Source organism: Vombatus ursinus, unplaced genomic scaffold, assembly GCF_900497805.2.
Source record: "Vombatus ursinus unplaced genomic scaffold, bare-nosed wombat genome assembly UNPS02014797.1, whole genome shotgun sequence".
NCBI classification, from domain to species: Eukaryota; Metazoa; Chordata; class Mammalia; order Diprotodontia; family Vombatidae; genus Vombatus; species Vombatus ursinus.
In genome coordinates, this window is record NW_020954575.1 from 2,895,826 (window position 1) to 2,918,539 (window position 22,714).

A 22,714-nucleotide genomic window follows, 5' to 3' on the forward strand; every position below is an offset into this window, starting at 1 on the left:
ATGTTTACTGAACATTTAATTATTGAGTTCAATTGTTTCTGATTTTTCTTATCTGGTTTGTGATCTACTTTTCCCTTCTTTACCAGTACCAGAACCTACTTTAACTAGTACCGAATAGTTTTGATGATTACTGCTTTATAGCTAGCATTTATAATACAGTTTAAGGCCTACAGGTGCCAATCTTCCATTCCTACTTTTGTTTTTCATGATTTCACTTAATATTCTAGGCATTTTGTTCTTCCAAGTTAATTTTATTATTATTTTGCTTAACTCTATAAAGTACCACCTTTATGGTTTGATTGACATATAGCATCTGTCATTTGTAAATCAATTTTAGTAGTATTATCACATTTGTTATATCGGGGCTCCTTCCTGCCCTCTAAGTGCTTACAATCTAAGGCAGACTTCACTGACAGAGGCTAAAAAGGAAGGGTATACTGACAAGCAGAATAGAAATGTTAAATAAAGATATAAAAGAGAGGGTGGATAGAAGCCATGGCCAGCCAAGGTGAAGTAAGGGGAAGTGGTCAGTGGGAGGCAAGTTAGACTTAGAGTTGTTATGAGAGTTACAGGTTAAATCCTGAAGGCCCTTCTAACTCTGTGAGTTAGTGTCAAGTTCACCTAAAGTTTTGGTCTATAGGATTGTTTACATCTAGTTGGAATGCAAGATGGAGAAAGCTTTCCCCACCTTTTAAAAAATAACTTCTAAGGGCCAGTTAAGTGGCCCAGTGGATAGAGCACCAGCCCTGGAGTCAGGAGGACCTGAGTTCAAATCCAGCCTCAGACACATAACACTCACTAGCTGTGTGACTCTGGGCAAGTCATGTAACCCCAATTGCCTCACCAAAACAAACAAACAAACAAAAATAACTTCTATCTGATCTATCTGATCAAGGCATTTCCCAAGCTAACTACTATTTTCCTAACTCCCTCTCACACTGTTCACAGAGGTTGAAAGAACCCTGGAGGTAGGTAGGGGAGCTGTAGCATATTTTTTTTGTTTTGTTTTTTTAGGCAATTGTGGTTAAGTGACTTGCCCAGGGTCACATAGCTAGTAAGTGTGGTGTTTGATCTGAGGTGAGATTTGAACTCAGGTCCTCCTGACTTCAGGGCTGGTGCTCTATCCCACTGTGCCATCTAGCTGCCCCTTGTAGCATGTATTTTTGAAAGCTACCTTCATGGTCCTGAGGTTATGCTTGTTTGTTGCTGTTGGTTTCATTAGAAAGGTCTTGAGATGAATAATCCAGTTGAGATCATGCAGAATGCTATTTAGGTTGGGCCCCCTCTGTCTGTGTCTCAGACCTCAATCAGTTGCCAGGTAGGATAAAGAGTCCCAAGATGCAAATTTCTTTGTCTAGGTTTAGTTTTGCTGCCCTGGGCCTTCCCAGCCCCTTGCTATACTTATCTACTTACCGATTGGGTCCTTTCACCACGTATCAACTTACTGGCTTTGTACATAAATATTTTCAAGAAATTTGTTTTATTCATCTTTCTTGTTGTATAAGGAGATAAGTTTATTGTATCCATTTTAGAACTTGGAAAACAGAGGCTATGGGAAGGGGCCATCTCCCACACCATCCTCGCTCTAGGGAATAGCTCATTCTGCTCACCCAGCCTGAAATGCCCTTCTACCTTTTCTTTCCCAATCCATAGCCTGCTTATCCTTCTAGGCCTAGCATGTATCCTGTCTCCTTCATGAGCTCATTCCAAGTGACATTAACCTCTGTGATCATCCCATGTCTGCATTTCTCCAGCACTTGTCTTCTTAACACAATCATTTGTTGAATTTTTATTCAACTGTTTCATGTGTACATGCTTATCTCCCCAACTAGATTACAAAGCTCTTTGAAGTCAAGACCTGCATCTTACATTTCTCTAGTATCTTCTCCGGCACTTCATTCAACCCTGTGCTCAAGCAGCGTTTGGTCACTGATGAAAATCTAGATCCAGTAAGACAAAGTTTAAGAGTCAGTCTAAGTCTGGTTCTTAGCTCAGCTTGGTTCCTTTCCATTTCTGATCCTGTCGGGCTGATATCTGTTACTCAGACACTACTTCCAACCACTGTATTTTAGCAGAGCAGTTTATTGTGCAGACCCTATTAATGTGTCAGCCCCTTCCCTCCACCGAGAGAGTCCAGGACCAGGATTTCATTAGGTGAGAAAACAGTTTACAAATACCTTAAGGTCAGTGAGACAAAGGCTGATCTCCAGAGATATACACAAGCCTGGAAAGATCAGGTAAATACCAAAAGTCTGATCAGCTCCCAAGAAATCAGCCAAGGTAGGAAGATTTAAACAGACACCATATGTCTAAGTAGGCAGGGTCCAGAATCCAGGAAGTTAGAGATAATAGTGCTAGTGAACAGATAAAACTGCAGTGACTTCTAATCCTAGAGCAGAGGTTCTTTCCTCCTTCATATTAGGTACAGGAGGCCCAGGGCCCACAAGTGTTGAATATAGCCAGAAGAAGGTCAGGTGCTGCAGTAGAATCCAGTCCTGATTAAGGTAGTGACAGAAATAGTGGGGTTACATCATACTCCCAGATTGGAACTGTCTTTGGGACCTGTCTTGGGTGCTGGTGATATGCTGCATTATCTAATGTAAACTCCTGGGTAGCAATTGAACAACTGTCTCTCCTCCCACCCGCTCCCACCCTCCTCTCCCCTTCCTTTTCCCTTTCCCTTACCCTTCTCTCCATCTCCCTTCTCTTTCTCTCCTTTTCCTTCCCTTCCTCTCTTTCTTTTCTCCTTCCCCTCTCTCTCTCTCACTCTTTTTCCTTTCCATTATTATAGTCAAAAACAGCTTTTCTAAAGACAACCCAATCTATGTCTTAGGTTGCTTTTTAACCGTGGACATAATCCATCCCCCCACTGACTATACCATAGATTATTTAGATAGCTACGTGTGTGCTATGGCACACATGAAGAAGACTGAGGGGCTTATTGGTAAGTGACTGTTAAATTGTGCCACGAACAGACTTACAGTTACTTACTTAATGTCTTAGCCCACAGTAAGGCCGCAAGGATGTCTGGGGTTGCTGGGGAGGGAGGAGTCCTGCTCTAAGGATGTGATTTTCCCAGCCAAAGACGGACACCTGCATCTTTCTGCTGGTGTTAGCAGTTTCATCTCCCATTATTGGAGTCCAGCTGGCGTGCCTTTGAAGTTAGTCCCATAATGTTAAATGTTAACTATAATTTTTCTTGGCCCAAGCCAGACAGTGCATTTTTTCCTATTGGTATGATAATAGTCAGTTGTATTGGCTACCCACCTTGGCACTGCTTTCTGTCTTGTGATGTAGCGGAAGTTCAAATTCAATCTAATTGCACAAATATTTATTGAGCACCTACTATGTGCTACTCTGGCAATACAAAGACAGAAATAAAACAGTCCCTTCCCTCAAGGAGTTCACCTTCTACTGGGGAGAAACAAACTGCGCAATAAATATGTACCTATCTATCTATCTATCTATATCTATATAGATATAGATACATAGATATAGATATACCATATATATATATATATATATCTCTACACACACCCCCACCAATATACATATAGCAGATATGTATGTGTGTGTATGTATATCACTAACAACTGGGGGAGGGGAGGATCAGGAAAGGCAGTCCTTAGGAGATGGCACCCAGAACGTTCTTTGACAGAAGCAAAAGAGTCTTTAACGGGAGGGTGAGGAGAAAGAGCATTCCAGGCAGAAGTAGAGAGGCATAAGATGGCAGGTTATACATGAAGAACAAGTCAACAAGTTTGGCTGGAATGTGGAGTGCGGGAGTGGTGGCGATCAGAACTTGAATGCCATCTAATCCAGCTCCCTCATTTTGTAGATGAGGAACCAGATGCACAGAAAGCCCCAGTGACCTGCCCCAAGTCACACAGACAGAAAGGGTCAGAGCCAAGATTTGAACTCGGATTTTCCTGAGTCCAACACTATCCACTGTGCTTTCTTTAACTACTTACTGTCTTCTGTCTTAGACCAACTGAAAAAGGAGGATCACTCACAAGTTCCCACATGACTTAATATACTAATGCATTTTTTTGCTATTCAGGCCACTGCACTGGAAGTTAAGAAACCTGGGTTCTAGTCCCCACTATACCATCCTGTGTGACCTTACGAAAGCTTTTTCCTCTCTCTGGGTATCAGTTTCTTCTTCTGAAAAAGGAAGAGGGGTGGTGTACTAGATGATCTATAAAATCCCTTCCAATTTAAACATTCTGTGATTCTAGGAAGATACAGAATTACTTTCAACTTCTGCTTTTTTCCCTAGAATCCTGGTTCCCACCCCTTACTAGTAGTATTTCTCTGTACATGCAGTCTGCTAGTTCACTATGTTCTGAGTAATATAAGGAGAACACGAGGGTACTCTGACCATTTGAACTTGAAATCCTAGGAGAGCTTTTTATTCTAATAAAATGGCAAAATATTGGCTATATGACACCTCCTACATCAAACTCTATCATATTAAGGAAACCTTAGAACCTGGGTCTGCAGTCTGGCCTGATACTTTACAATTCATCTGGGATTAGTATGAGGAATAATTATATCTTTTTATTTATTCCGCTGTCAGAATGTTGACACTAGGTTTTCATATTGTCTCTGTCACTAAGGATCATAATTAAATAATATGTCAAATGTATCGATCATAGGCTTATAAATTTGCTCTATATGCTGTATAGGCCTTTTGTTGTTAGAGCATATCACGAGATTAAAACCCAAAGTTTGCCAGGCCATCCAGGTTTGCTTAAAAGATCTTTTTTTCCCTAATAAACCACAAATTTTTGATGACTTGTCATTTTGACATTGAATAAAGTCGTTTCTTTTTTCCTCTTGCACTGCAATATTGCATCTCAGTCAGAATGGACATCCATAATTCCATTAGAGTGCAGAGGAATATATGTGTGTTTATATATTTATATATTTGGTGGTTTATCTTGACTTCCTTTCCCCCCACAAGCTCCTTCTGACTTTCAGGCCTGAAATAGTCTGGTTTTTTTTTTATTCTTTCATTTTGAGAAATTTTCCCAAGTGAAAGGTACATCTTTAAAATAATCCTAGCCTTTAGTTTCCAAATACACTTATAGCCAATTCAAATCATCAACACATTTTTATTAAGCACCAACAAGTACTATGTACTAAGCACTGTGAAGAATATCAAGAAATATGCTAATTAATTAATCTGTCTTCCAATACACTATTTAATATAGCACTGAATAAATGATGCAAATTGTCAATGGAGAAGTGATCAACCGGTAGCTTTGCTAGCAATTGATTTAGTTTTCTTCAAAAAAGTTGCATAAACCAGGAAGGAAGGAAGAGATGGAGGGAGGGAGGGAGAGAGGGAAGGAGGAAGACTGGCTGGGTATAGGACTTGGCCTGTAGTTGGGGAGGCAAGATTAACACATGAAAAGATAATTCACAAAGCTAGGCAGTGAATGCATACATGCCAGATAAGTAGTATTGACTCAAAGGAGGACAAGAAGAAGATGACTCCCAGAGAGGGACTGGAACAGCTTCAAGAAAAAATGAGATTGGGTTTTCTTCAGTATGTTTTTCCTTGGTTTTGCAGAAATTGTTGTGATGTTTACCCAAAAAGTAGCATTTTCTCGATACCTCAGGCATCTGTGACATTGTCAATGTGGGCACTACCTCTACCAATACAAATTGCAACCCCTATAATTTAGTACGTGGTCTTCCAGAATTGGTGTGACCAAAAAATTCATCTGCCCTCAGCCATCCTGGTATTAAGCCTCTAAGAACTCAGCTAGACCAGTCCTTGGAAAATGGTGGGTACCATGCCCAGACACAAAGCTCATCTCTGAGCCTACATTCAAATGCTTTCTGCCTTGAGAGGACCTCCCAGAGCACGAATAATTGTTTTAGTTGACTTGAGTATTATTGTTGTTGTTGTTGTTGTTTAAGAAAAGGTGAGATCCAGCTGGTTCTTGAAGGCCAAGCAAGATCTGGACCAGCAGAGAGGAGGGGAGAGGGCATCCTGGGGGTCCTGGTGTGGTTTAAAGACAGAGGGGTAAAAGCAATGACGAGGAGCTGGCCTAGTCATCTCCATAAGAGTAGTTGACATTTATCTACATAATAGTTTACAAAGTGCTTTTTTTTTTCTCAGTCATAGCATTTTTTTTTTCATGCCTGGGACAAGCTTCACAAATTACCTTCAGGTCAAATAGCATACGTGCTGTATGCTCATTCATTTCTAGGCTTTTGAAGACATCTAAGTGTAGTCTGTTTGCTCTAAATTTCTCTGCCCAAGCGCAAAGCTTCTTTTGCTTTGGCCCTTAGTTACCTGCTTTTCTATACATTATCTTATTTGATTCTCTGTAACACAAGTGGTACAGGTATTATCCCCTTGAACCCTGGTCTTTTGATTCTTAAGTCCAGGGTCCTTTCTGTGACCCCACAGATGTGTGTGGTAAGTGCCTGGACCAAGATGGTAGTAGAGAAAAGGAAAGGAAAGCAAGACAGGAAAAGACACAATACAAGAAGAACTGATAGGTTCCCGTGATTTATCTGAGACGGACACCTGCATATATGGGACACACACTCACATAGCAAACAGTTACCAGCTAGCTGTCTGTGATTGACTTAATGATGCAAAGGCTGGCTATTTTTTCTCTAGAGACTTTGAGGTCTTTTCATTTCTGGAGGAAAAATCCAGAGTGTATTTTCAAATTGATGGGACTAAAAAGAATCAGGAGTCCTTGGGCACTTTCAAATTTCAGTAACTGGGCCTGTTGGTGTGATAGAAGCAATCTCTAATGGCTTTCAAAATTAAATTGATTAAAATTTAGGCCAACTACATGATACCACTGTACCCAGCATACTCCTATTTCAGATCTTATGACAAACGAAAACTGACTGCCATAGAAGGTAAACTATGCCCTCTCACTAACTGAATTGAAGTTCCTATCAGCTGTGAGGAGAGAATTCTGTTGGCCTCTAAATGCCTTTTATAGATAGCTTCACTCCTACATACAGCTTAAGGGACTGATGTTTAAAAACAGCACAAGGAGGTTATGGAGAGCAGAGCTGTAACTAGCAGAAGGCTAGGAGGACTTTGTCCCAGAGTGCTGACATTTGGGCTTTGGGACATGGGTGGGAGAGGTGAGGAGAGACTCTTCCTCCTCAGGAAAAACCTTCCCAACCACTCACTCCACAGCTCTACTGCCCTTGGCCAACTGTCTAGCTGCCACATTCACCCGTTATGATGCCCATCTTTTGGGGCACCTTCCTCCCTAATCCTCACTGGAGTAAAGATTGAACCAGCTATTCTTCTGGGCTGACTGTCCCTGCTATTTTGTCCCCTCATCCCCACTGCCACCCCCAGCCTGGATTTCTTAGGCCTGTTTCTCCTGTCCTCCTTTAAAGTCTCCATCTCTCCTTTCAAGTTCCCCTCTAATGCCTCTTCTTGGTGTGGAGGCAGCCACAGAATCTGAGAGTTGGAAGGGACCTTAGAGGTGTGGAGTCCAAACTGTGCCTGTGCAAGAATTTCCCACTACAGAACCTTGAAAGACTTACACAAACTGATGCAAAGTGAAGGGAGCAGAACCAGGAAAACATGGTGCACCATAACAGCACTGCTACATGATGATCAACTGTGAATGACTTAGGTATTCTCAGCAATACAGTCATCCAAGACAATTTCAAAGGACTTATGATGAAAAATTCTATCCACATTCAGAGAAAGAACTGATGGAGTCTAATTACAGACTGAAGCATACTATTTTTCATTTTCTTCTTTTTTTTTTTTTGGTTCAAGTTTTCTTCCACAAAATGACTGATATGGAAATATGTTTTACATGATTGCTTCATTTTATAAATTATACATTTACATGTATAACCTTTATCAGATTGCTTACTATCTCAGGGAGGAAGGGGTTTAGGCAAGGGAAGATAGAATTTGAAACTCAAAATTTTTTTTAAAAATGTCAAAAATTGTTTTTACATGTAATTTGGCAGAAAAAATAAAATTTTATTCAAAAAAAAAAAAAGAATTCCCTTCTACAACATACCCTACAAGGTATCATGCTGCTTATACTTGAAGGCTTCCAGTGACATAGAACTCATTCTATCTGACATAACTCTAGTTTTTCCTGCACTTAAGTCATAGTAGTAGCTAACATTTATATAGCATTTTAAGGGTTACAAAGTGCTTTACAGATACTATCTCATTTGATCCTTACAACACCCCTGTGAGGGTGGTGCCGTTTAATTGACCAAGGTTAGATTGCTTGTTTATCTGTGATTTCATCACTGGAGAACTCCTGGTATGGAACACACCCATCCCCAGCTGATGCAGCAGCCCTTTTGTAACTGCCTAGTTTTTCCTTTGTATCCTGAATGCATAGCACAATGCCTGGAGTGTAGTAGGTGCTTTATTAATTGGTTTATTTATTGTTTAATTGTACTCTTAGAGAGTTGCTTAGAGAGTTGGGTAGGGTATTGTGAGAGGTTGTAACTTCCCAGGGTCACACAGCTAGTCCAGTCTCCAGTCTTCTATCTTTGTCCCAGGTTGTTACTCTTCTTGGTTAGCACTACAATGAAAAAGATACCAAAGACATGGCAAAAGATCTGCAAGAAAAGAGTATCTTGGGGTGTTGACCAATAGTCTTCAAATGTTTCCCACATTTGGGTGTTGGATGAGTTTTCCATCTGTCATTTCTCCCTGAGTTTCCTAAAAAGTATTTTGGAATCCTTTAAATAATAATAATGGTAGCTAGCAAAATCAGCAACTCATTTCATCTTCACAACAATCTTGTGAGGTAAATGCTATTATTGTTCTCATTTTATATAGGAGGAAACTGAGGCTGAGAGATTAAGAGACTTACCCAGGGTCATACAGCTATTAAGTATCTAAGACAAAATTCAAACTCTGATCTTCCTCACCCTAGTCCAATGCCATCCACTACTTCAGTTAACTGCCTCAGTTTCCCTTCTTGCAACTTGTTCCCATTACTCCTAGTTCCGCCATCTGAGGCCTTGAAAAACACATCTGGTCTTTCTTCATTTCATAGCCAGCCCTTCAAGGACTTAAAGACATTCATCCTGCCTATATTGCCACTAGCTTTGTGAGGTATAGCCAGACCCTTTATCCTCTCTAAACCTCATTTTACGCATCTACAAACAAGGCAGTGTGGTATAATTGAAAGTCAGAGGAGTTGAGTTCAAATCCCAACTCTTCCTTCCACTTACTAGCTATATGGGCTTAAGCAAGTCACCCTCTCCTTTCAACTTCCCACCCTTACCCCTCTAATTGTTCATTCCTAGGTGAAAATATTCCTAGTTAAAGTTTTAATGAAGACTCTTCCCTTCCATCTCTATTTTGATTTAGGAACCAGGTTAGGCTATGGCTTCATACCTTCTACAAGCCAGTCCCTCAGACCCTCCCATCAGACTCCCAGGTCTGCATGTGGAAGAGATTGCAACTCAATTCTGATGATTTTCTCTGGATTGAGACTTGGTATCTGGGTCCCAGCCCAGATCTCCTGCTTCTTGCCTCTCCCTTTTCTCTCACTCTTCCTCTTTTGACTTGCTCTCTCTCCCACTCCTTTCCCACCCACCCCCAATTTTAAACAAGTGAGTTGTGTTTTTTTTTTAATTAAGTTCTTCCAGTTCCCTTCATTTTTGTCCTTGACACAATGAACGCCCAATGACTTGAAGCTGAAAATAAAATTTGGCAGGCAAGAAGCTTATGGTATGGTCTCATTAGCGTGGATATTTTTATGTCTCTCCAGATTTGAAAGCTATTAAAAAAGAGAGCAAGTGAGAGAAAGACTCAGGAGAAAAAGAGGGTTTGTAATGGAATGAATAGACAGATTGCCACTGGTTTAGCCTAGGGTAAGGAATTAACATCTTTTCTGAGAGCAAAGAGCCTTGCTACTTTGCAGGGAGGACCATGGCTATTTTGATACCCTTGGAGGGTGCCAGAAAAAAATTGATTGAGCCATTAAGTAATTTGTCCAAAAAAATGAAAGTCACACGGCTCAATGTCATGTGAGGAAACTCATTCTCCCACTGCAGCCTGTGAGGCATTTGATGCCCAACTGTCCTTCTGCACAGAGGAGAGCATTAGGAAGCCATGGAGATGCTTTTTCCACAGCCAGAACCTTCTATTTAGGGAAGGAAGAACCTATTTATTGCTCATGCAGATTATCTTATATGGAACGTCATATTGATCAAAAGAACACATTGGCGTGCTCTGTTGGGGAGGATGAGCCAATGGACAAAACAGTGACTGAGGAATCCAGAAGACTGAGATTCCCCTACAGCTCTGCTCCCAGCTTGACCCAGGAGAAGTTGCTTTCCTTGCCTGGGATTTATTCTCCACATTTGCAAAGTGAAAACAACAATGATGAGGAAGATGCCTCCTCCTCCTAGAGTACAATGAGATAATAGATGCCAAAACATTTTAGGAAGTAAAATAAAAAAATTCAAAGTCATAAGAATCCTAGATTTAGGGTTAGAAGAAGAATATTATAAGAAACTCGAGTGGGAGGGAGATGCTGAACACTTAGGGAAGGAAATTAGTATATAGGCTTCTGGGCTTCCCTCTTCCATATGGCAAATCCATCAAGGGGTGTGTCTCAGTTTGCCATTAGGTCCCACCCCCTTAATTCCAGACCTATGGGACCTTATTCATCAATGTCTATCTATACTGTGGCCCAGGGAAACAGCCCATCATTTTGCCATACTCTAGGGCTTAGAAAATTTTCCATGGAAGTCAGTTCTCAATTATCCAGGGACTGGTTATCTCGCGGGTGGGTTATCCAGGCCCTTTGCTTGTCCCTCCCTCTCAAGAAGCTATTTCCGTACTCATTAGCACATTCCTCCCAAAGGATGAGCAGGAGGAAACAAATCTTAAAGAGACTGGCCAGTTTCCCTTCTTGTTAGCAGTTCATTCTGGTCATGGGTGGGAGAGAAATTGGAAATTAATTGACTCAAACCAGGTGTTTGGCTCACATCTGTCTGTGTTCACCCTGGGCCTCCACTAGACCCAGGGATCATTGCATCTCATAACTATAAGGGACCTCAGCGAGTACCTGGACCAAGGCCTTCATTTGATGGATGGGGAAACTGAAGACCAAAGTAAGACTGACTTGCCCATGACCTCACAGCCAATTATTGGTCAAGTTGAAAGGAGAAGCCATGTCTCACTACTACTAGGAAGTACCATGATGCAGACAGAGTGAGTGCTGGACTTGGAGTACTGTGTTCAGTTTCTGCCTCAGACGCTTACAAGCTCTGTGATCCTAGGAAAAGCATTTCACCTTTTTGAGACTCAGTTTCTTCATCTGTAAAGTGGGGATAACAGTCCTTACCTGTCTCTTAGTTCTGTTCCTATCTATCTGATTGCTTCTTTGAAGTCTCTCTTTGAAGTCTTTATTTATGTCACACCCACAGTGTATGTCCCTAAGAGTCTGGCCTGGGCCTTCTCTTTTTCTCTCTGTACTTTCTTACTTGATGATCTCATCTGCTCCGTTGGGTTCAATTCTCAACTCTATGTAAATGATTCTGAGATTGATTTATCTAGCCATGGTCTCTCCTAAGCTCCATTCCAGCACCACCAACTAGCCATTGGACACTTTGAAGTGGATGTCCTGTTAGCATCTCCAACTTGATATATCCAAAACAGAATTCATTACCTTTTCCCCAGAACCCTTCCCTCCCTACACTTGCCTATTGCTGTTGTGGGCACCATCCTTATCATCATCCAAATTTACAGTTTTGGTGTCATTATGTATGTTTCTCCCTCTGTATGTTTCCACCTGTCTCTCTGTTTCTGTCTTTCTCTAGGTTTCTCTGTGTATATGGGTGTTTCTCTTTCCCCCAATCCCTATATCCTCTGCCCTATCAGTGGTTACATCTTCTAATTTCTTTCTCTATAACATCTCCCACATACTTCCCCTTCTCTCCACTCACAAAAGCCACCGCTTCATTTGAGGCCCTCATCACCTCTTGCTCCCTGCAATAATAACCTTCTAATTAGTCTTCTTGTATCAAGTCTCTCGCTACTCCAATCCATTCTTCTCATAGCTATCAAAGTGATTTTCTTTAAGCATAGGTCTGACCATATTCATCTTCCCACCCCTGCCCTCCTACAATAAACTCCACTGGTTCCCTATTACCCTCAGGATCAACTATAAAGTCCTCTGTTTGTCATTTAAAGCTCTTCACAACCTGGTTCCTTCCTTATTTTCCAGTCTTTTAACATTCTATTCCCATTCACATGCTTTACCATTCAACCATCCTGGCTTCTGTCTGTTCTTCAAATATGACATTCTATCTCCAAACTTTGTGTCTTTGCCCTGGATGTTCCCCATACCTCCCCATGCTCTCCTTTCCAACCTCTACCTCCAACCAGACAGAGTCACTGGCTTCTTTCAAGACTCAATTCAAGTGCCTCCTCCTCTAGAAGGCTTTTCTTAGATCCCACAGCCACTATTGCCTTACCCTTTAAAGTGTGTATTTATCCCATATCCTATGTATTTATCTGGTCTAAATTGTTTATATATATACTGCCTCCCCCATTAGAATGTAAGCTTCTTGAGAGCAAGGACCATTATTTTGCTTTTTCTTTGGATCCCCAGTGTTTAGCACAGTGTATAGCACATAGTATAAATACTTAATAAATGGTTGTTGTTTGATTGCTTGAGAAGACCAATAAGATAATGTATTAAGGTATTTTATGAACCTTAAAGTGCTAGATAAACATCAGCTATCATTATTCTACTGTTCTGTGCTATGGTAGGTGCTGAGGTACCTTAGCTAATCTGTTGTTGGCAAACCTCCAAAAGAGAAAACCGCAGTGTAGGAAGAGAGCTCTCTGACCTGGAGACCTCCTTTCTCATTTGTGCAATCAGGGGCCAGTCCAGAGTGGTGGAACTTTAGAGCTGGGAAGGAAGACCTTAGAAATCCGCTAGTCCAACCACATCATTTTACACCTTTGGAAACCTAGGCCCAGAGAAGTTATGACTTGCCCAAAATCACATAATTAATTAGGCCCAGAGCCAGGACCCAGGTCTCCTGACTCTCTAGGTCCTTTGCTTCCACTATGCCATGCTGCCTCCTTAGGTGACCACTGAGGTTCCTTCCAACTGTAAGAGTCTGACAGTCTCTAAACTAAGCAGGCTTTGCAATGAAGTTTAAGTTACTTAAGGAGAAATGCAGTGAGTTTATAGTACACTTCAAAAAGTTCTTTTTCAAGGAGGATATTTGGCAAAACCAATTGAAAACACAACTTTAAAAAAAACAAACAAGCCAATCAAAAGAGTTGACTGCTCACTTGTTACCAGCACCTTTGCTCAAGGTGTGAGAAATCATCCCTTTAGATGTCAAATATAGCTAGCAAATTTATATTTTTGAGTCACAGATCTGACTATGCCGTTGCCTTTCTCAAAAATATTCAGACGTTGCCTGTAGTATAAAATGCAAAGTCCTTAGCCTAGCATCTAAAGCCCTCCACAATATGGCTCCCACTTTCCTTTCTATTCTTAGTCCAGTCAAATTGGCCTGCTAGTAGTCCCCCACATACACCATTCTATCTATCTCCCACCTTTTGCACAGGTCTGTCTCCCATGCCAGGACAACATTTCTTCCTCATCTCCACCCTATAGAATCACTAGCTTCTTTGTAAATGAAGTCCAAGTACCATCTCTCCTCCCCACCCCCACCCCCCAGCTTCTCTTGGCAAATTGTTAGTATCTTCTTCTTGAAGCTATTTTGTACATAGGAAGGAAGGAAATGAGCGTGTATTAAGAGCTTACTGTGTGCCAGGTACTGTACTAAGTGCTTTATAAATTTATCTGATTTGATCCTCACAACAACCCTGGGAGATAGGCACTATTACTGTCCCCTTTTTGCAGTTCAGGAAACTGAGGCAGACAGATTAAGTGACTTGCTGAGGGTCATATAGCTAATAAGTGTCTGAGGTCACATTTGCACTCAGATCTTCATGGCTCCAGACCCAGCATTCCTACCACTGCACCACTGAGCCAGTTCCATCTTGTCTGTGTCCATGTTGTATCTCTCAGATATCTCTCAGAATATAGGCTCCTTGAAGGCTGATACTGCTTAGTGTTTTGGTCTTTGAAACCCCACCACCTAACACAGTACCTTTGCACATAGTATAATAGGGTAAGGACAATTATTTCATTGGTATACAGTATTCCATCTACCAATGCAGGTTGGCATCTTCTTTGCAACTTATAGGCTTAGAGAGTTGTCTTGGGTACCAAGAGATTAAGTGACTTGCCCAGGTTCACATAGTTGGCCCTTCATAAATGTTCATTTAATTCTGTTGAATTCTTCACAATCTGTAGATATCTACCTCTGTGGGTCCTGGCCAGATGCCATTTGCCAAATAAGCTGGGGAGATGGGGGAAAAATCTTTGTCTCTTCACTTCTTTTCTAATGCCTTGGTGTTTCTCCGAGCACCCCAGCCTCTGATTGGCTGCTGAAGTCCTCTTCTTTCTTTCCAGCTTGGTCACATAGGTATCAGCTGCATCTAAAATCCCCTGGCAGTTCATCCCAACCCCTACCTAGGAGTGATCTTGCCCTTGAGCTCAGGATGAGAGGTGTCCCAGCTCTAAATGCAAAGGGTTTACTCCAGCTTTACTCCGGGGAGAAGAGCAATCTCTGAACTGTTGGGAAAGGCAAGGGAGATGGGGACTGCTTTCCCCAGGGGCCTGTTGCTTATCAGGGAAGGGGCCTGCCTTGACCTGTCACTGGTGGCCCTTCAGAAGCAGCTGTCCAGCCACTTCTGCTAATTCCCCATCAAAGGCAGGCAGTCTCACACAGAATCCCACCCCATAGGGACCGTGTCAAATTGGACAAATTTGAACAGCAGGCAGCAAAGAGACTACCCTGCAGGGCATTGATATATGGCCCAGGCAAAGGGCTAGAGAGACAAGGCATTCTTTTTAAAGGGAAGGCTGATTTCACAAAGCTGCTGAAGTGACCAGCAAAGGACTGGCTCCATTAAAACAATGGGTATTTCAGGAACACAGGGGCCCTTTTCCTCTGCCTGTTAGATGTGCCAGGGCACATACCTAGCAGAGTTCAGGTCCAACTTTAGGAGGGAACAGGGAAAATCAGCCTGTAGTGTGGTCAACATTCCTATTCCCCACACCTCCCCATCTGCCCCCAGTTTTTGTTAGGCAAGGTAATTGGGGTTAAGTGACTTGCCCAGAGTCACACAGCTAGTAAGTGTTATGTGTCTGAGCCTGGATTTGAATTCAAGTCCTCCTGACTCCAGGACCAGTGCTTTATACACCGTGCCACCTAACTGCCCCCGTCCCCAAATTTTTATCCAGGTGAAATTAGGCTAAAAGAAGCATCATAGGAAGACTTGGATGGGAAAGAAGTAAAAAATAGAATCCATAAAAATTCATTAAGTATTTGCCATACGTATAGCTCTGTACCAGGCCCTGTGGAGGCTACCAGAAATCCTAAAGAGAGGGTTGCTGTCATTATGAACCATGTAGTCTAATTGAGACCATGAGACATGCATGTGAGGAAATGTTCAATGACAATATTTCTTCAAGGCTCCATAGTTTTACCCATGGGGGTAGGAGGGAGACTCTCCCTTGACTCATAATACATTTCCAAGCCTTTGTAAAAAAAAAAAATTATGAGTTTCAATGGCCAAAAAGAAATTCATCTCCTGGCTACCAATCCTCTGACAAGCTTTCCTGCACCTGCCCAGGCTGCCCTTTGGGGAGAAGACACATGAATGGTTCCTGACTAGCGCTACAGCTTGCCCAGGATCACATGGTTGGCCCTTCATAAGTCGTCACTGAATTCTGTTGGAATTCTTCTACTTCTAACCTGCAGCTATCTACCTCTGTGGACCCTGGCCAGATGCTGTTTCCCAAACAAGTTGGGGAGATGGGAGGAAAAATCTGTGTCTGTTCATTTCAACATGCTAGGAATTGACCTTTCACTACCTGGCCCATGGTCACCCCTGGACTGTGATGAGGTGGTAAGATTTAGCAATAAATGATCATGAGAGAGGTCATACAACCATATGGCCAGAGTGCCAAGGAGACCTGGGGTCTGTTCTCATGTCGAAGTTGTGACCCAGAGAGTTGAAGTGATTCATTCCAGGTCACACAAGTAGTGGCAGGGCTTGGATTCAAAGCTGGGTACTCTAGACAAACCCCTTAAACTCTCTGCACCTCAAGCAACTCCTTAGAACTTGGAGGTTGATCTGTTTCCTGGAGGGAATTCCCACACTGGAAGGTTCCCCCCAGAGAAATCACAAATTGTTCACACTAATGAGATTTAAATAACAGTTCAAGACTGTGGTGTAAGAGCCATCAGGAGCAGACTGTGATTAAGTCATAAAAGGGCAGATGACAAGATGAGAGTTTATCATGGGGCAGTGGTAACAGGGCATTTGGACTGATTGTACCTGTGTATGAGCTTCAGATCTTCTCTGTCCCCTGATTGCTTCCCTCAGTTGCTGCCTGGGAGTAGTGCCATACCCCACCACAACATGAGATCCATGTGTCTGTCTTAGTTTTCAGCACTGTGGGGACATCCCTGTTCTGTAGAACAGTGATATGCATGCTTTCCATTTATGTATGATTTTAAGTGGACCAGTTCTGTTGTCTCTGTTAAATGGGGTTATCCCTTGAAAACATGGTCTGGGGCTTTATGACTTTTAGGATGCCCTGGATTTAGTGTCTGTGGGATGTCCTTTGATGAAAATAAAAGTAAAGGGTCATTAATGCAGTAAAATATATATATGTGTATATATATATATATATATATACACATATATATATATTAAGCATCTGCTATGTGCAAGTCACTGTGCCAAGTGCTAGGAATACAAAGACAAAGAGTGACGTTTTCTGCCCTCAGAGAGCTTATTAGCTGTCCAGCCATAACCTTCGAGGGAGACGTTTGATATGTGGAGGGGTGGAGGCCATGTGGGAGAGTGGGAAGCATGCTGGTTTGGGAGATAGAGGATCTGAAATCCTATCCTGGCTCTTCTGCTTATCATCTCTCTGACTTTGGGGAAGTCACTTCCCCTCTGTTCCTCATCCTCAGTTTTGTCATCTGGAAAATGATAAGGGAGTTGGACCCTTACGGTCCTTTCCAGCTATAATTGACCCTGTAATTCAGCCCGTCCCCTGCCGCCCATCTTGGCCTCGATTGGCATGTGAGGGTTTGTTCCTGGAGTCATAGATTCTTTAAAACAAAAGTAAGCCTTCCCACTCCTGCTCCTGCCCCCATGCCATTATCCACCCAAGATGCCTCTCTACACCATCATCTGCTTCTCTTTTTGAAGGCAATGTGGGTCTATCTAGATGCTCCTGCATGACAAGGGCCAGACCTTGAAGAAGGACGTAGTGATCCTGGACGTATGGATGTAGGGGGACCTCATGGGCTGCTCCCCAAGTTCACAGCTGGAGACTTCATCTTATACCAGAGCAATACCATCCTGAGATACCTGGAGAGGGTCATGGGCTTTATAGGAAGGACACTCAGGAAGCTGCTCTCTCAGATGCCGTAAATGATGGGGTGGAGGACCTTTGGATCAAAAACCTTTACCTCATCTAGGAGAACTATAAGGAGGGTAAAGAGCAGTATGTAAAAGACCTCCCCAGCCAACTGAAGCCTTTCAAGAAGCTCCTGACCCAGAACCAGGGAGGCAGGGCCTTTATCACAGGGGCCTAGATGTCTTTTGTGGATTACAACCTGTTGGAACTACTGTTGATTCCCCAGATACTGGCTTCTAGTTGGCTGGATGCCTTCCTCTTACTGTCTGCCCATGTGGCTCTGGTCTCTTTCTTGCCCAAGCTCCAGGCCTTCCTGGCCTCACCCCAGCACACTGATCTCCCCAGCAATGGCAATGGTAAATAGTCAGTGCTTGGACCTATATGCACAAAAATATTTGTAGCAACTTTTTTTTGTGGTGGCAAAGAATTGGAAATTAAAGGGATGCTCATCAATTGGGGAATGGTTGAACAAGTTGAAGCATATGATTATGATGGAATACTCTTGTACTATAAGAAATGACAAGCAGGATGCTCTCAGAAAAATCTGGAAAGAATTCCATGAACTGATGCAAAGTGAAATGAGCAGAACCAGGAGAACACTGTATGCAATGTTGCAATTGTACACAATAACAACAGTATTGTATGATGATCAGCTGTGAATGACTTAGCTATTCTCAACTATCCCCCAACTGATGACCATTCCCTCAATTTCCAGTTGTTTGATTGATTAATTGATGATCTAGTTTTATGTGTATCATATCATCTGTATGATCGTGTCCAACTCCTAAGTTCATCTTGTCACTGAAGTACTGTTTGGTTCACAGAGTTTCTGTCCCTACTACAGTAGGAGCATAGAGACAGCCCGATGTGGCTGGGACTGCCGGTCATACATTTAGAGCTGGAAGGAACTTTGGAGGCCAATATGTCCAACCCTTCTTTATTTTACAGATAAGGACACTGAGGCTCAGAGGGAGGCTAAGTTAAATAACTTTCCCAGCTAGTGTCTGAAGCAGATTTGAACTCAGGTCTTCCTGACTGTAAGTCCAGGACCCTAGGATCCATCCGATGTATCATACCACGTCTCTTGAACTGATATTCCTCAGAACAGTTAGGAAAGTGAATAGCGCTGGCAGATGAGATTTTCCAGAGACAATTTTCCCCTGAAGAGAGCCCACTTTTCAGGGCTTATGGCCATCCAGTGCTCCAATTTCATCCTCCCCTCACCTCTAAGAGGTTTGTCCCACAGGTTCTTCCTTCCCTTGGGTGAGAGCCCAGTTTTGAAAGGGCAGAATACAGAGGGGTCCAAGATCATGGAAGCCCCTAGGATTTTTCCTTCTGCCACTGGATTAGACTGTAGGCTTACTCAGTGCTAATAAAAGCTCCCAGAAAACAGAAAAAGGTATGATTGAATGCACAGAGGCTGACACCTCTCCTCAGGCTGAGTTCCTCACACAGTAGGTAGTAGAAGCCTCTGTGGAGGGAGCACCAAGGATTTCTGGATGCCAAGGAAGCAATCACTGGTTGGAGGAGTGCTCACTTCTGAGCTTGGGATCTGTTTGGTATTAGGCTAGTATTTGTTTTTCATTTACAAAAACAGTGTGATCCAAGCAGTACCTCAGTGCCAGGATGAACGCAGGAGCTGCGGAGCATTGTTAAGAGCCTCCAGGGACTGGTGTGAAAGGAGTGGAAGCCAAAAGAGGGAAGAATTTAGGAAAACAGAAGAGCAGGCTGGGGGTGGCCATTTGGTGAGCTGGGGGCCAGGGAGAGGGGAGAAGCAAAGAGTGATATCCAGAAGTAGCTGCTTGGAGTACAGAGGCACCCATGGGACCATTAGGTCACTCCTTATTCTAGTCATTGGCTGCTGCCCAGCACAAAGAGGAGGCCAGGGCCTTCAGAGAGTCCCTCCGTTGGCCGTTCCCCTTTTATTTAGGAAAGAAGGCATCTGGGACAACAGAACATCTTTGGGAGGTGACAGACCATTTCACAGTATGGCTAGAGTTGTCAGGGGAGAGAAGGAGGAGGCATGAGGGGAAAGAGGGAAAAAACAGGAACCATATAACCATATAAACCAAACCAGGATCAAGTCATTTAAGACACTGTCTTTGCTACACACCCTACACTGCTCAGCACCTAGCTCCTATCAACAGCCCCACAGCCCTCTGGATCACAAGGGATGATCATCCTTGCCACATATCCATGAAAGCTCCCTGAGAGCCCAAGAAGAACAGAGAATGATTCATTCTCATTTTATTGATGGAGAAATGGGGGCACAATGCATGGCTAGCCTAAGGTTACACACTCACAGTAGCAGCATGACTGAGAACCATAGTAGACTGCCTGTCCATTGTGCCCTATCCCTTGAGCAGTGGGGTGACTGGGACAGTAGGGTGATAGCCTATCTCTTTAAGGAACTTGGGTCAGCTATTTCTTGGTAATTAGCCCTGCTGCAGCTGAAGCAGTATTTGTTTATTCTTGATTTGGGGCGTTTAGGCCCATTTCATCAGTATAAGGAAGTCCTAGTGCGGAAGCTCCTTCTGCTGAAGCAGATTGGCACTCATTTGTAATTGACAGTCTTAGAGAGTCCTATCGAACCAACTGAGAAGTTAAGTGACACTCGTAGTCATATAGTCAATATATAGTCTCAGAGGCAGGACTTGAATCTAGCTCTTCCTGACTCTTAAGTCCTCTGTCTGCTACAAAATGCTACATTTATCTGGTGACTTAAAATTTGCAAGACACATTTTACAGGCAGGAGCTCACTAGAACTTCATGAGTCCTGTGAGATTCAGCACTGTTGTTCCCCCATTTTACAGATGAGGAAACTGAGACTTAGAGGGGGTGAAATGACTTGCCCATAGTCACACAGCTTGTAAGTGTCAGAGTCAGAGTTTGAACCCAGGGCTTCCTAAGTCTAAGTCCGATAGGCAGACTCATTCCCGCTGAGCTTGAGTGGCCCTGAGCCAGAGCTTAGGATGTGACATACACCCAGAGCAGGCTCCCAGATCCAATACATTCAATCTCTAACCTTCTGAGGAACCAGGATGGCTAGGTGCTTCCCACACACCTTTCTTAACACAAAAGAAACCATGTCATCTCCTCATTTGGAAGTTTGGAGGCTGAGTCTCAGGAAAGTTGGCTTTGTTTGTCTGGTTGCTGGTTGGCTAAGCTGATTAGGGCATGGTGCAGGTGAGGCCAAGGTCACAGGTTCAACCCCGCTGTGGCCCAGTTAGCTTCCCTTGCCTTCGTAGCCAGAGGCCCCATCTCTGACTAGCCCTCACAAGGGAGGGATTGTTGGGCTTGGCAGTGGTTGTTCATTTCTGTAAACCTTCACCCAGGCCATCCCTCATGCCTAGAATACCCTCATGCTCGTAGAATCCTTGGCTTTCTTCAAGGCTCAGCTCAGCCACCACATTCTTCTCAGATCCTCACAGCTCCTTCTGTCCTCACAGTTGTTGGTTCTGTCTCCTTCCCAAAATTATACTGGACATATTTATTTCTGTACATATTCTGTCCCCTAACACTACCCCTACCCACAGTGAATATAAGCCCCTCAAAGGCACAAACTTTTCTTTTCAGTCCTTTTATCCCCAGGGCCCAGTATGATGCCTGGCACTTAATAACTGTTGAATTGAAATGAGCTAGGTGAGAGACCATGGCTGGCCAAGTACAACCTTCTCCTTACTGGTTGGGGGTGAGGAGACTCAAGGTCAGGCTGATGGTCTGCTGATGGTCGGGTCCATAGCATCATCTCATCACTTGCCTCCAGAAGGAACTTTGTTTTGGTAAGAAAAGCATGGTGGCTGTCCCAGCAGAGGTGTAAATCTTGCTGAGCGAGTTCGTGTGGGAACAGAGGTATCACAGAAAGTACCAGTGCTGTTTGCCTGTGTTGCCAGCACCTTTGTCCTCCCTGGACTGGCTGGCTCTCAGAGCTATACCGACACAACCTTTGGAATTAGGGGAGAGGCGATTTGGGGCGATTTATCTGAGTTGGAAAATGGAGTGGTGGAGCTAGGCCTCTACTTGGAAGAAGATGAATCTTCCGCAGTGAGGGTGGAAGCCATTTTAACCTTTTCATCTCTTCTGAGAGACCAGAGCCATCAAAGAATATCCTTACTTCTTACTGGGTGGGAAGTACAAGATTTCTTCTGTGCCCGGTGAAAAGTCATCTCATCCACTCCCCTCATTTTATAGGTGATGAAACTGAGGCCTAGAGAGGTAATGTCACAGGGAAACAGCAGGGCCTGGCTTTTAACTCTAACATCAGAGGCAACATTCTTTTGACTTCCCTTCTCTGGATTATAGGATCTGAAGCTGAAAGGAAGCCTAAAGATCTACTCATCTCCTCACTTTATAGGGGACAAAACAGGCACATAGAGAAGAAGTAACCTACCCTGGGTCACATGGACAGTAAGTAGGAGAGCTACAATTTGAACTCAGGTCCTTCCCACTATACCACATTACCACAATAATAGGCACTTCTTCTCTTCTTCTTGTAGAATCCCCTTCTTCTCTCCCATCATCTTCATGCCATTGCCCTTCACCATCCTCCATTTATCTCTGCCTGCCTTCTAGACCCAGCTCAGGTATCACCTTCTCCATGAGACCTTCATCTCATAGCAGTCTCTCCTCTTTCCAATTTCTCATAACTTGGTGTGGCCCTCTTCTTGGAACTTCTTGGCCACTTTGTACGGTAGCTATTTGTGTACATCATCATTGCATTACTAGATTTTCTCTTTGAGGACAGGGAGTGTATCTTATTTCATCTTTCTCACCTCAATGTCTAGCACAGAGCCTGACATATAGTAGAAATTTGTTAAAGGTTTGTTGAGTTGAAATGAATGAGGAAGAATGACAGAAAGAAGGAGGTTAGGAGGGAGACTAGATTTGGAGTCAGAGTGCCTGGGTTTGGATCCTAGTGCTGCTACTTACCAAGCATGTGACCCTGCGCAAGTCTCTCTGGTTTCTTCATCTGTAAAATGAGGAGATTGGATTAAATGAGGTCTGAACTCCCTCCTTAGCCCTAAGTCTATGATCTTGTAGATTGCTGGAGACCATCTTTACCCTTAAGCTTGCAATTTGGTTGAAGGAGTCAGTGGGGAGAGATCCCCACCAACTGATGGCTTCGTAGTTTTCTCCTGGTATAAACCAGCATGGCGTAAAATGTGTAGCGAGTTTTCAGTAAG

The 22,714-nt window shown here is 43.1% G+C and overlaps 1 protein-coding gene and 1 pseudogene across 9 annotated transcripts in view; both read left to right on the forward strand.

Annotated features, from left to right (window-relative positions):
- BCAS3 (BCAS3, microtubule associated cell migration factor) overlaps positions 1–22,714 on the forward strand; it is a 781,854-nt gene that overhangs the window by 684,940 nt on the left and 74,200 nt on the right. The gene's annotated exons all lie outside the window — the stretch shown is intronic.
- On the forward strand, positions 17,283–17,895 carry LOC114049208 (annotated as a pseudogene).